The sequence below is a fragment of the Ochotona princeps genome, chromosome 12, assembly GCF_030435755.1.
Source record: "Ochotona princeps isolate mOchPri1 chromosome 12, mOchPri1.hap1, whole genome shotgun sequence".
NCBI lineage: Eukaryota > Metazoa > Chordata > Mammalia > Lagomorpha > Ochotonidae > Ochotona > Ochotona princeps.
In genome coordinates, this window is record NC_080843.1 from 44,220,166 (window position 1) to 44,232,646 (window position 12,481).

The 12,481-nt window shown below is 37.5% G+C and overlaps 1 protein-coding gene across 10 annotated transcripts in view; it reads right to left on the reverse strand.

Annotated features, from left to right (window-relative positions):
• Positions 1 to 12,481, reverse strand: part of ENOX1 (ecto-NOX disulfide-thiol exchanger 1) — a 487,830-nt gene that overhangs the window by 281,708 nt on the left and 193,641 nt on the right. The gene's annotated exons all lie outside the window — the stretch shown is intronic.

Genomic DNA, 12,481 nt, shown 5'->3' on the forward strand with positions numbered 1-12,481 from the left:
AAAATGGCCAAGCCCCAGCCATCACTCCCAGTCCTAGCCATCACAATAAAAAAAGTACTGTTTGGATTCCCAAGGTACTAATGCATGATGTTACTAACGTCTATTAATTTTGTACCACAACCTCCCCCCAAACCCTATCAACAACAGGGTAACCATTAACCCTTCAGTACTGCATTTAGAAATTCTAATGGTGAGAAATCATTTGTAACAAAGCATCACTTCTCCTCCTCCCCTGCACCCATGCCATCTAATCATGCTGGGTCTATGAGCACCCAGGCAGCAACAGTGTTTCCTGAGTGTCTAGCTCACAACAAGCACTATTTTTGGTGCTTAGTACACATGGACTCTTTGATCTGCACAAAAGCCCTCAATTTTGAGAGCCCTGGCTCTGTTTTACAGATGTGAAAACTTTAACACAGGATGGCTGAGCTCAAGTCAAAGGAGTTAGCTGGCTCATTCCTTCGCCTCCCACTGTGGTGTATGTGATCATAGGAAAATATTTCCGAAACAGAATTTATGAGAGCAGATAATGCTGCCATATACTCAATTAACACAAGCATTACAAAATCAATGCAGAGATCATCTTTCCTAATTTTAATTTTATATAAATTATTGTCAGGTTCAATCAGGCACAATAACAAACTTTCAGGTTTAGGTAGTGTGCTTTTTCCTCCCACTTTTCCTCTTTAGGTAGAGAGAGATGGCTCATTGGAAATCAAGGTGCTCCTTTGCATATGGTACAAGTGTGTGGTCTGTGCTACATCAGAGTTCATGTGTAATGAAAATGTCTCACCTTCCTCTGGCCTCTCCATGTGACTCATAGTTCCTCTGTTGTCTGGGTGGAAGAGAACACTTAGCTTTCCTAATGCAGTTAGCAACATGGCTCACATCCTCTGTGGATGTCACTGAGTGCTTTTGCCACATTCCCCTGTGGCTACGTCCGTCTTACTGGCTGAACGTGACGGAGCACGGCACAACAGGGTTCTATCTGGATTCCTACTCCTGTTTGTAGTCCATTATCTATACGTTCCTGGTGGTCAGTCCCACAACTTTCCCCAACAAGCTCTCCCAAAATGTACTTTCACAGCATGTTTCAGGGTCAGTGCTCACCAATGAGACATTTCCAAAGTGCACACAAAGTCCCAGCTTTTCATGCTCTGGACTTTTGTTTGGGTATTAGAACTTTCAGCCCATTTCTACAATGTGCAGGAAAATGATACAGTTGTGAAGGTCATGCATAACTTTTAACATTTTGAGTGCATTTTTTTTTTACAACAGAAGCTTAAAACATGAAAATACAGGGGAAAATGATTGATGGTCTTTTCAAGTTCTGCAGAACTCAAGTCTAGGATTTTACAAGAAAAAAAAAAAGAAACAAACAGCAAAACACAGACAGTTTACCTTTGCATCAAAGAAGAGTCTGACAAGAAATAAGGGAGCAAAGTACCAAAATATATAACCTAAGTGGCAAGAATGAAAAATAACTAGGAACTCTTCCTAAAATTGAATATACTAACGTTAATTTTCTTTATATATAATGTACAGGCAAGTGTCATGTTTTATGTCTAAACTAAAGGACCTGTTTGCCAGGAAACCCCAATGGTAATTTGCAAGTATTCAAGCAGCCATTATTTATTGGATACTAATGAGTCAATCAATGTCAGAGGATTCCAAGAAACAGATGTTTCCTGCAGCAACTTACTGTCTTATGAAGGGATACAATTAAGATACCAAAATTTGGTACCAATTAGTATTTAAAGAATGGGATTTAGAATCAGACTGTTGGCAGTACTCTGGTTTCATCACCTAGCCATATGACTTGAGCAACACACTTGAGTTTTTTAACTTCAGCTTCCTCAGGTACATGACACATTTTCATTGGAGACTGTTTTGAGGATTGTGTAAGATGCTCTGACTGTGAAGCACAGAGTCTGGGATGTTAGGAAACAGTAGTGTTCTGCTTGTACAACAAAGCATATGTGCCAGCAGAGAGGGTAAAATGGTTTAGGGCTTCTGGACGGGTGGCAGGAGTACAGCAGGTTGTCAGTGAGGAAGTCACTGTGTAAGATGAACTTCCAGCAAATATGCATCCTCTGGTGGTAATGGAAAAGTAAAAAAATAAGGCATTTTGGAACAAAAAAAAAAGTTCGAGAAATAAGAGATTATTTTCCAAAACTTTGTGCTACGAATAGATTGCTACCACAATCACGCAGCTGGGAAACAAGGCAAAGATGAAGGGCTGTGTACTGCAGCTAAGAGAGGTGCATTGTCCCATAGGTCCCTGTTCTATTCAACTATAATCCAAAATGACACTGTGGCTTTTAATGGAACTTGGCAAGCCCTACACATACCATTTTTAAACTGAGCTTTAAATTTAAATCATAGAGTTTGTGACTCAAATCGTCAATGTGACCTTTACTGGGTATTGTTCAAGAAAACATGTCTGTCACTGTGGAGAGAAACCATACACCCTTTTTCTTCGACAAAGTGCAAGGCATAGATGTGCTGTATTGTTACTAACACAGAACTGCAAAATGATGATGGCTGTGATTCTCTACAAGTCTTGAAAACTAAACCTCTGTTTGACTTACCATCAGTCATTTAGAATTGTTGCCTTATTGCATTAGCAAATTCCTACTTCCTCCATATTTTGAGTTCTATTTAATCAAAAGGAGCTTGACAGACATCTCACCAGTTATGGATTTAAAATGCACACTCTCTGAATACACTCCCTTTTTAATGGCTAGCTGAGACAAGCCACATTGCCCTTGCCATATTCATACAATGATGTACTAACTTGGAGACCCATGTAAGCATATACTGAACAGAAGAGCAAGGCACAGTAGCTTAAATCCTCCAATCCTAGTCTTGCTTCCTAGCCTGAGAACACCTGCTTAAGGGCAGTGCTATGGCTGAGAACATCTGCTTAAGGGCAGTGCTATGGTTTGAATCCCTCCTCCAAAATCGATATGTTGCAGCGTGTAGAATTTTCAGGGGTAGAATTTTCAGAAGGTGCTGAGGCCATGAGATTTTCTTTCTCAACAGGGGTTAAAGTCTGATAAAAAAAGGCTTCATTTGGTACTTAGTATCTTGCTCTTCTGTCTGATGAGATGAAGTGTTCCTCCCACCTCACTATCATCTGGAAGCAGACAGCAATCCGAACGAGACAACCTTGATCTTAGACTTCCTAACCACCAGAACTATGAAAAAATAACTTTTTTTGGTAAAATATCCATCCCATGATATTTTGTCAAAACAGTGCCAAATGAACTAAGATAAACTGGTACCACTAAAGTGGAATGCAATTATAACAAACAATTAAAGATGTGGCATGACTTTGGGTAATAGTAGGTATGGGCTGGATGAGTTTTAAGATGATTTCTGGGAACAGCCACACATGGTGCTGAAAGCAGCAATAGAGAAAGCAGAAATAGGGCTCAGGAGGTAAGGAATACTGTATAGAAAGGCTCATTCTTCTTTGAGATTGCTCAGGTGGTTGTGAATAAAATGTTGATACAAATAAGAACATGAAGGTTTATTAGGCTGCTTTCTCAGGAACATAGGATGCTGGAAACTGGAGGAAGGGCCAATGTTATTTTCATTTAAGTAGCAAAATTATGAATTCTCTGGAATGCATAAGAGCAGTGAACTAAGATATGTGGTTGAGACAGCATCTCTATTCAGAAGAGCACTCAGAGTGCTCTGTACAATCTGCTAACTGCTTATTGTAAAATGCAAGATGATGGAAATGCGTTGGCAGAAGTTACAATTGAAAGGGAAGCAAAATGTAGGATTTGGGAAATTCTCAAACTGATCATGTAAAGAATGAAAAAAAAAGTGTTGATGATGGAATACCTAGGCATCAGCAAGCAACCAGTCAGTATCAGGATTACGAGGCACAGAAGCATGTTAGATAGCATAAATCGGAATCAAGACAACGGAGGACTGGAAGTTGCCAAGACCACTACATCCATCACAACCTCAGAATATCACACCCTTGAGTTATTTTGAGGAAAAAACTCATGGCTTCCATGGGACCCCCGAGTTTCTGCACAGGACCACCTGCCTCACTACTAGGTGTCCCAGAACTGCATTTGGCTGCTGCGGTTCAATAACTTGGGCCACCACTGCAAAAGCAAACACTATACATACTGGAGACATCACATAACACAAACTCCACTGAGTTGAAGAATTTCACAGCTGTGCTGCTATATATATTTCTGCCTCATGAGGACACAGTGTTCCTCCTTTTACTCTGAACAATTACCATTCTCCTTACAGCTATGCCCTCTCTCAACCCTGGGCCTTTTCACCTATAATTTTCGTGTTTGGAAAAGACTCTCCCCTTTCCCCTCACCTCCAGGTAAGATTAATCAAAGTCTTCTAGGAAGTCTAATTCATATACTACTTGTTTCCTGACTTTGCACAACTTTTTACCCCATCATGTATCTACTTACCCTGCCTACTCCATGTACCTTGAATATTAGCTAATCTATTGATGACTAAAGAATTAGAATATGACAAAAGTGATGGAAAATCAAATGCCTCTTGCCTTCTCTTGATGATGGATTCCATGATGTGTACTACTCTATGGATAAACCTTGGAACAGATGGAAGTTTCTGAGGCTGCAGTCAATAGGACACAGAAGAGAAGTCCTCAGTCCTTCAACCCGAAGAACTGAATCTTACGATTAACCAACAAATGGAATACAATCTACCAAGGTGGAACAAAGTGATTACAGACCATGATTGAACTTGGATGACTTTGGGCCTTACCAATGCTTTCTAAGACCCAGAGCTAAGGTCTAGCTAAGTAAAGGGCAGGTTACGTGGATTGTTTCTTTTATTTTTCTACTTGGCTGGGCCCAGAGGACTAACATATATGATCTGGCTTTAACATCTGAACCAAAAGAACAATATTTAATCTCAATAAAGAAGGTTACCTTCTATAAAGTGAGTGAATCTTATCTAGTCAACCAAAATCTTTAAAAACAAACAAAAAAACCCAGATCTGGATTCCTCAAGCAAAGAGAGAATTCTGCCATCAGGACACGTGGAACTTGTGCTACTTTATCAACTCTTCCCAGGGTCTCCAGTTTGTTGGGCTACCCAGCAGATCGAGATCTGATCACAATCATGCTATCTAACTCTTTAAAGTACCTTTACTTTCATTTTTATGTATCTGCATGGGACATACCAGGTAATTGGCCCATTCAGTTATAAAGCCTGAGAAGTCCCATGATGATCCATCCACAAGCTAGAGAACCAGGAGAGCCCACAGCATGACTCAGTCCAAATGTGAAGCCCTTAGCACCCAACTGAGCCAGTGGAATAACTCTCTTTCATCCAAAGCTAAAAGCCCAGAACCTAGGGACCCACTGGTGTGAGTCATACAGCCTTTGGGCTGGGAACCTGGAGCTTTGACATGCAAGGGCAGAAGGAAAAGTGTCTTCATCTTGGACACAGAATGTACATTTGCCTTCTTTCTGCCTTCTTGCTCCATCTGGACCCCAAGCTGATTGGATGATGCTCAACTACAACGAGAACAGCGCTTCCCCACTCAGTCCACAATCTCAAATACCAACCACCTTTAAAAACACCCTCATGGACACACTTAGAACAGCCAATAGTTCTAACCAAATGCCAAACCATCTGGGTTTTCCTTCCAGCAGAAGAAAGATGGGCTCAGTGCCTAATAAATCACTGAAAATAAAATAATGTTTTACCAGCTATCTGACTGTGTAGTAATCCAGTTCAGCTGACATCCAAAATCAACCATCACAATAATCACACTGACTAATGCACTGACCAACACCTACTGTGAGATGAGACAACTTCACAGCACTTATTACACTGGATTCTAATTATTTTTAAATGCCTTTTAAAAAGGTACAAATAAACATGAAAACTGTATTCTTTTGCCATACTGAGCTAAAAATTACAGATGAGACAAATCATGGCACACTGGAGATTGAAATGGAAATTTTATGGAGTCAGAGGATAAAACTAGAATGAGAATTCCAGAATAACAAACATTAAATTTTGCTCTAGATTGCCTTGTTGCTATTAGAAGTATTTTTGTATCATATGGATTTTGATGAGGAGTGTGTTTTGAATGCGCATATAGAAACAGTACCTGCAGTAAGGAAAAAAGGAGATAAATGTTAACAATGAGTTAGACAGCAGTGAGAATATAAAGGAAAGGCTGGCTAGAAGAAAAATGCAGAGAATATAAACAAATTGCACAATCAGATGAAACTGCAGTATAAGAAAACACAGTTTAAGACTATAAGACTACCCTGAGCTTTGGTCTGCAGAAGTTGTGAAAATGCTGGGAGAATGCAGAAATTCAGAGGGGGGGGGTCTGATATGAGTGTTTGTGTGTGTGACTACAGAGTGCAAATCAGCCATGACTGCTCTGAACTTGGTTTGCCTTGAGAAATGCCACACTTGTTCCAATGTTCATGATTTCTAAAACTCAGGAGAGGTTTATCTGACAGGCTATATCAAAGACTGTATCTTTAATCTTTTTCAGTGGGTGTATAATTCATAGGCCGCAAGACACACTGATATTAAGTGAGTAACTACACTCAAGTCAAGAGAAAGGGCATTTATACCATCCCAGAAGGCCAAGCCATCCCAGAAGGCCAAGCCTGTAGAACAATTATAATGTTCTAATTTGTCTCATTGTAGATATTTTTTCACGTCTTCAAATACTAGAGACATAGAATTGTATCATATAATACATATTTGTTCATGTCTGGCTAGTCTGAGAGTTATCATCCTTGTTGTTAAACCTATCAGCAATGAATTAATGAGTATTATTATACTGCACAAGGATGTGGTATCCTATGATATGAGTGGTATCCGTTGCATGTGTATGTGATAATTTATTACAATTCAGTATTCGGCTTTTATAATATAGTTATCACAGACATTTTTACAAGGCATTATAGTGTTATACAAAGCTTTCCTTTAATGAGGTGTGAATTTGAGGAGATTTAGTACAGGCACATGCTTAAGGTTATAGGGAACCATTAGTTTTCCAAAAATGTCTGTATTAGTTTACCCTCATATCAGTACTATATCAGAGTTCCTCTATTACCATACTCTCAAAAATATTTAAAGTCTTCTTGTTTTTGCGATTCTAATGGGTATGAACTGGTACATAAACCTGCATTTTCCTCATACTGATTTCACTATTAGGTGTTTGATGCTTATTAGAAAATTCTATACTTTCATTTGGGAAGGTTTTACTTGAGTAATTTTCCCACAAGGGAATGACTTGCCTTTGAATCAAACTATAGAGATTATGTATTATGGATTCAACTCCTTTGTCATATATATATGTATGGGAAATTTTTTTTACACTGTAGTTTGTTTACATACAGTCTTTAAGTGATTAACTTTCAATTTTTGTGAAGTAAAAATTTTTTTAAATTATGCAACTGTCTTTTGTATACCATGAAAAACTGTCATCTTCCCAAAACATTGAAGTTGCCTTTTTAGAAGGTTTACAGTCTTTATATTTATATATGCATATACATTTCACTACAGTTGACAGTTTCTTAATGTAGTCTTCCTTTACTGTATGAAATTTCATTATTGTTTGCTGAAAATAGATTATTTTTGCTATTTCCTAGGAATCTGTTCTATTTCACTTATCTATTTGTTAATTCTTATATAACATCATCTTGTCTTAATTAGTTACTCTTGTTGCTAAGTCTTAAAATTAGGGCTAGTCCCACGTTACTGTCATTCTTCATTTGAAAATGGTTTGATACTTTCAAGTCCTTGTTCTATAATGTAAGTAAATTTTAGACATTTCAATTTATATTAAAAGCAAAAATTAAAATTTTCCTTTAGGACTGCACAGTTTTTGAGAAAAACAACATTTTAATTATATTTCTTTGTAAAATAATTCTATCTCCCCATCTATTAAGCCTCCTCCAATTTTTCATATAAATATAATTTTCAATATGTAGGTCATTCACTCTTTAAATATACTAAATATGTAATGGTCTAAATACTACCACAGTGATAGATTTAAAATTTTCATTTTATTAATTTATAGATATTAAATTGGTATTTTATTCTGACCTTGAATTGCAAGGCTTGCTAAATTCAACTGATTAAATAAGTCTTTTTTTATTATTGCTTTTTGGTAAGCAATAATAAAGACCCTCCCCTCCCTTCTGCTCTCCCCTCCAGTTTCACAATGTGTGTCTTTCATAGATCTTCCCAAGTCCATCATGTTGCTGCTGAGCTGTCTTCCAGCCATGTAGGAGACTGTGAGTTCATTGTGAGTTCATTCTTGCATCTTAGGGTCCTATACAATTATTTTTCTACACAGAATTCCTATTTACTACTTGAAAACAGACAGGTTTATTATTTTTCCCTTCCAATCTGTATGGTTTTATTTCTTTCACAGGCTCTATTGCTAGACCTACACTGGCACAGTATTGATTGAAATAAGAGCAAGTAAACATTCACACATTTATGCTGAGTTAGAAGGAAAGCATTAATTGTTTTCAACATAATTTGCTGTAGGCTTTTCATATATTTGCTTACAGAGATTAAAGAAGAACCCATTTAATTGACTGATTAAGTGATACAACTTGATCAACTGCTAGTTCCATAAATAGAAGACAATTATGTGATTTTTTTTTAACATCAGGTAGTATATTAATGGCAATTAATTTTAAACATTAATATATACTTAAATATCTGGGATAAATCTAAATAGGTCATAATGTAGTTTTATACATCACTTCAGTGACTATGAGAGAAAGAGACAGAGATAGAAACAGCTAGAGAATCTTCCACCCACTGGTTTACTTTGCATGGAGCCACAACAGCCTGAATTGCACCAGGCCCAAATCAGGTGTCAGGAACTTCATCCAGGTCTCCCATGTGGGTGACAGGTGTCTGGACCCTTGGGCCATCTTCATCTGATTTTCCTAGGTTAATTAGCAGGGAGCTGGATTGGAAGTGGAGTAGCTGGGAACTGAACCTGAGCCCATATCTTAAGAGTTGTAGGTAGTGGGCCCGGCGGCGTGGTCTAGCGGCTAAAGTCCTCGCCTTGAAAGCCCCGGGATCCCATATGGGCGCCGGTTCTAATCCCGGAAGCTCCACTTCCCATCCAGCTCCCTGCCTGTGGCCTGGGAAAGCAGTTGAGGACAGCCCAATGCATTGGGACACTGCACCCGCGTGGGAGACCCGGAAGAGGTTCCAGGTTCCCGGCATCGGATCGGCGCGCATCGGCCCGTTGCGGCTCACTTGGGGAGTGAAACATCGGACGGAAGATCTTCCTCTCTGTCTCTCCTCTGTATATATCTGGCTGTAATAAAAAATGAATAAATCTTTAAAAAAAAAAAAAAAAAAAAAGAGTTGTAGGTAGTGGCTTAACCCACTATGATAAAATGCTAGCAACTATGTAGACTTAAAAATTGCTCTCCATAGCTGTAATTTCTGTACTTGATAGAGATTAACATTATTATATTCTAAAATGATTGGAAGCATTCACAAAATTTTTTTTTGATTAGTGGGAATTTCCTTTGAAGGAAACTTCCAACTAAAAATTTAATTTATGTTAAAAATACAGAGCTAATCCCATTTTCTGTTTCTCATTGGTAAATTTTGTCACACTAAAAATGAATCTGTCCCTTATATCTAGGCTAACTTTTGTTATCTAGTACAGCTTCTTAGGTCCTACAACAACATTATGTCTTTTTTTTCCCCTTCATTTCACTTGACTACATCATATTTACTTTCCTGGACTTTTTTTCTGACATTAAGTTCAACATCATTTTTTGTCTTCTCAGAGCTCAGAGCAATTATCATTAATTCAATGTTTTATTGTCATCTGAAGCTTTTTGTTGTTGTTTATTTTACTTCCATTCCTTAGTTTATTTAATCTCTGAAAACTACAACAGAGGATTCCTGAAGGTACAAACTTTATTTTATTTTATTTTATTTTATTTTATTTATTTTAAAGATTCTATTTATTTTTATTGGAAAGGCAGATATACAGAGTGGAGGAGGGACAGAGAGGAAGTTCTTCCATCCGATGATTCACTCCCCAAGTGAGCACAACGGCCGGTGCTGTGCCAATCCAAAGCCAGGAGCCAGGAACTTCCTCCAGGTCTCCCACATGGATGCAGGGTCCCAAGATTTTGGGCCGTTCTCCACTGCTTTCCCAGTCCACAAGCAGGGAGCTGGATGGGAAGCAGGGGCGCCAAGATTAGAACCTACAATTATATGGAATCCCGATACGTTCAAGGAAAGGACTTTAGCCACTAGGCTATTGCGCCGGGCCCACAAACTATATTTTAAATTTCATTGTTCTCCACAGCACTTAGCCGTCATTTTATACTCAATTAATAATTCTGGAATTGCTTAACTGTCTATTCCTTGCATTTTAACTTCCTTTGTAGATGAGCATTTTAGAGTGATAAGAGCATGCAAGTGTTAACATTAAGGATAATAATTAAGGTGGGGAATTCACAGGAATTCATAACCTGAAATAGCCAAAAATGGTATCATTGGAGAAATTAAATAATAAAAACACAGCACCAAAGTAATGCAAAGAATAAAATAAAAGGACTGAAGAAAACAATGATTAGAACACCTAGCAGCAACTGTTACGGAAAGGATCCAATGATGACTACCAAAATTCATGATCAAAACATTAATGAGAACCAGAAACTTAAACAGTCTCAAAGCAGCCCTCCTAAAATACTAATTAATTACATTTGGTGGCTTTAATATATGTCTAGGCTATGGAGTTTAACTTCTTTCTTAACTGTGTACTACCCTTTCTTGACAGGGATATAACATGGAAAAGGAAAACAGTATTTGCAGACACCTTAGCCTTAGCCAAGTGATCAAAGTTCACATAAAAAAGTCACATTGATAGTTTTGTGCCTTTGATATGAAGAGAAATGCACTTCAACTCTGTGATATCCCTAGCTTGAAATATACAACCCTAGCCGAACTCTGACAATACATTCAAGAAAAGAATGAAGAATAGACTTGTATTTCTCAAAAGTGTTAGTCACAAAAAACTGTGAAAGGGCCACAGAATGACAAACTAGAGAAACAGGAATAGGATTCCTGTGGAATTCTGTGCTCAAACCTCGAACAAAAAATGACAAGACTGAAAAACAGATAAAATAAAATAAATCTGGACTACAGTTAACTATATTGTATCAATATTAATTTCTTAATTTTGATAAATGTACCACAAAAAAAGACAAGCAAGAGTGAATGAGTAGTAACATTGTGAAGACAAATTATGACAAGTATTTCTAAAAAGGATGCAGGGTGCCACCAAACGAATAAAGGTCCTTAGCTGTGCAAACAAACCCCGACAGTACATCCACCTGCCTGTGGATCAAGTGATCTTCTGCGAATCTCAGGCCAAGCTGACCAAAGAAGTGGGTTTGCGCCTATGTCTGCCTACAGAGAGCAGAAGTGGTGACTTTCTTCAGACGTCCAGACATCAACACTTGATCACAAGGATCACAAAGAACCAGGAAATCTTGACACCATCAACACAAGAAAAATAAAAGTCACCAACTCTGAAGAGATGGAGATCTATGAACTTCTTGACAAAGAATTCAAAACAACTCTGTGAAAGAAGTTCAGTAAGACACCAGGGAGCACACATAAATTAAAATGAATCAATTAAACAATAACTGAACAAAATTAGAAGTTCAATAAAAAGATAAAAATTATAGCAAAAAGATCCACCTACAAACCCTGAAACTCAACTAAGAATTACTGATTTTAAGTTTTAGAGAGTGCCAACATCAAAGGAGATCATGCAAAACAAATAACAAACTCAAAGGCAGGGCATTTCAGATAGAGAATCATAAAGAAAAAAGATTGAAAAAATGAATGAAGAAAGTCTGCTAGAATTATGGAATGTTACAAAGCAAACCTATATATATATACTGGTATATATGTATATATATATGTATATATATGTATATATATATATACATATATACATATAATGAAAAATTGAAGAAGAAAGAGCAAAAAGGTCTTATATTGAGGAGCAGTGATTTAATCTTTCAAATGTGGATAGAGAAACAGAAAAACCAGATTCCCTAATTGCAGAATACCGAATCAGGTTAAACCAAAAGAAGTATGAAACATACAATTAAATTTTGAAAATATCAAGAACAACAAGATGAAGAACACAAGTAAACTTCCACAAGACAATCACCACACTTCTCAACAAAACTGTTGTAGGTCTGAAGAATGGGACAACCTATATCAAGTATTAGGTGAAAAAAAACTAATTGGGATAACTACACCTCACAAAACTCTCTTTAAACAAATGACAGAGAAGGATGTCACAACATGAGAAAAGCAAAACATCAACCAAAGGAGTTTGTCTCCACTAGTGCTATATCACAAGTGCTAAACCCAGTTCTTCAAGGAGAAATGAAAAAATACTAAACGTGAAAGA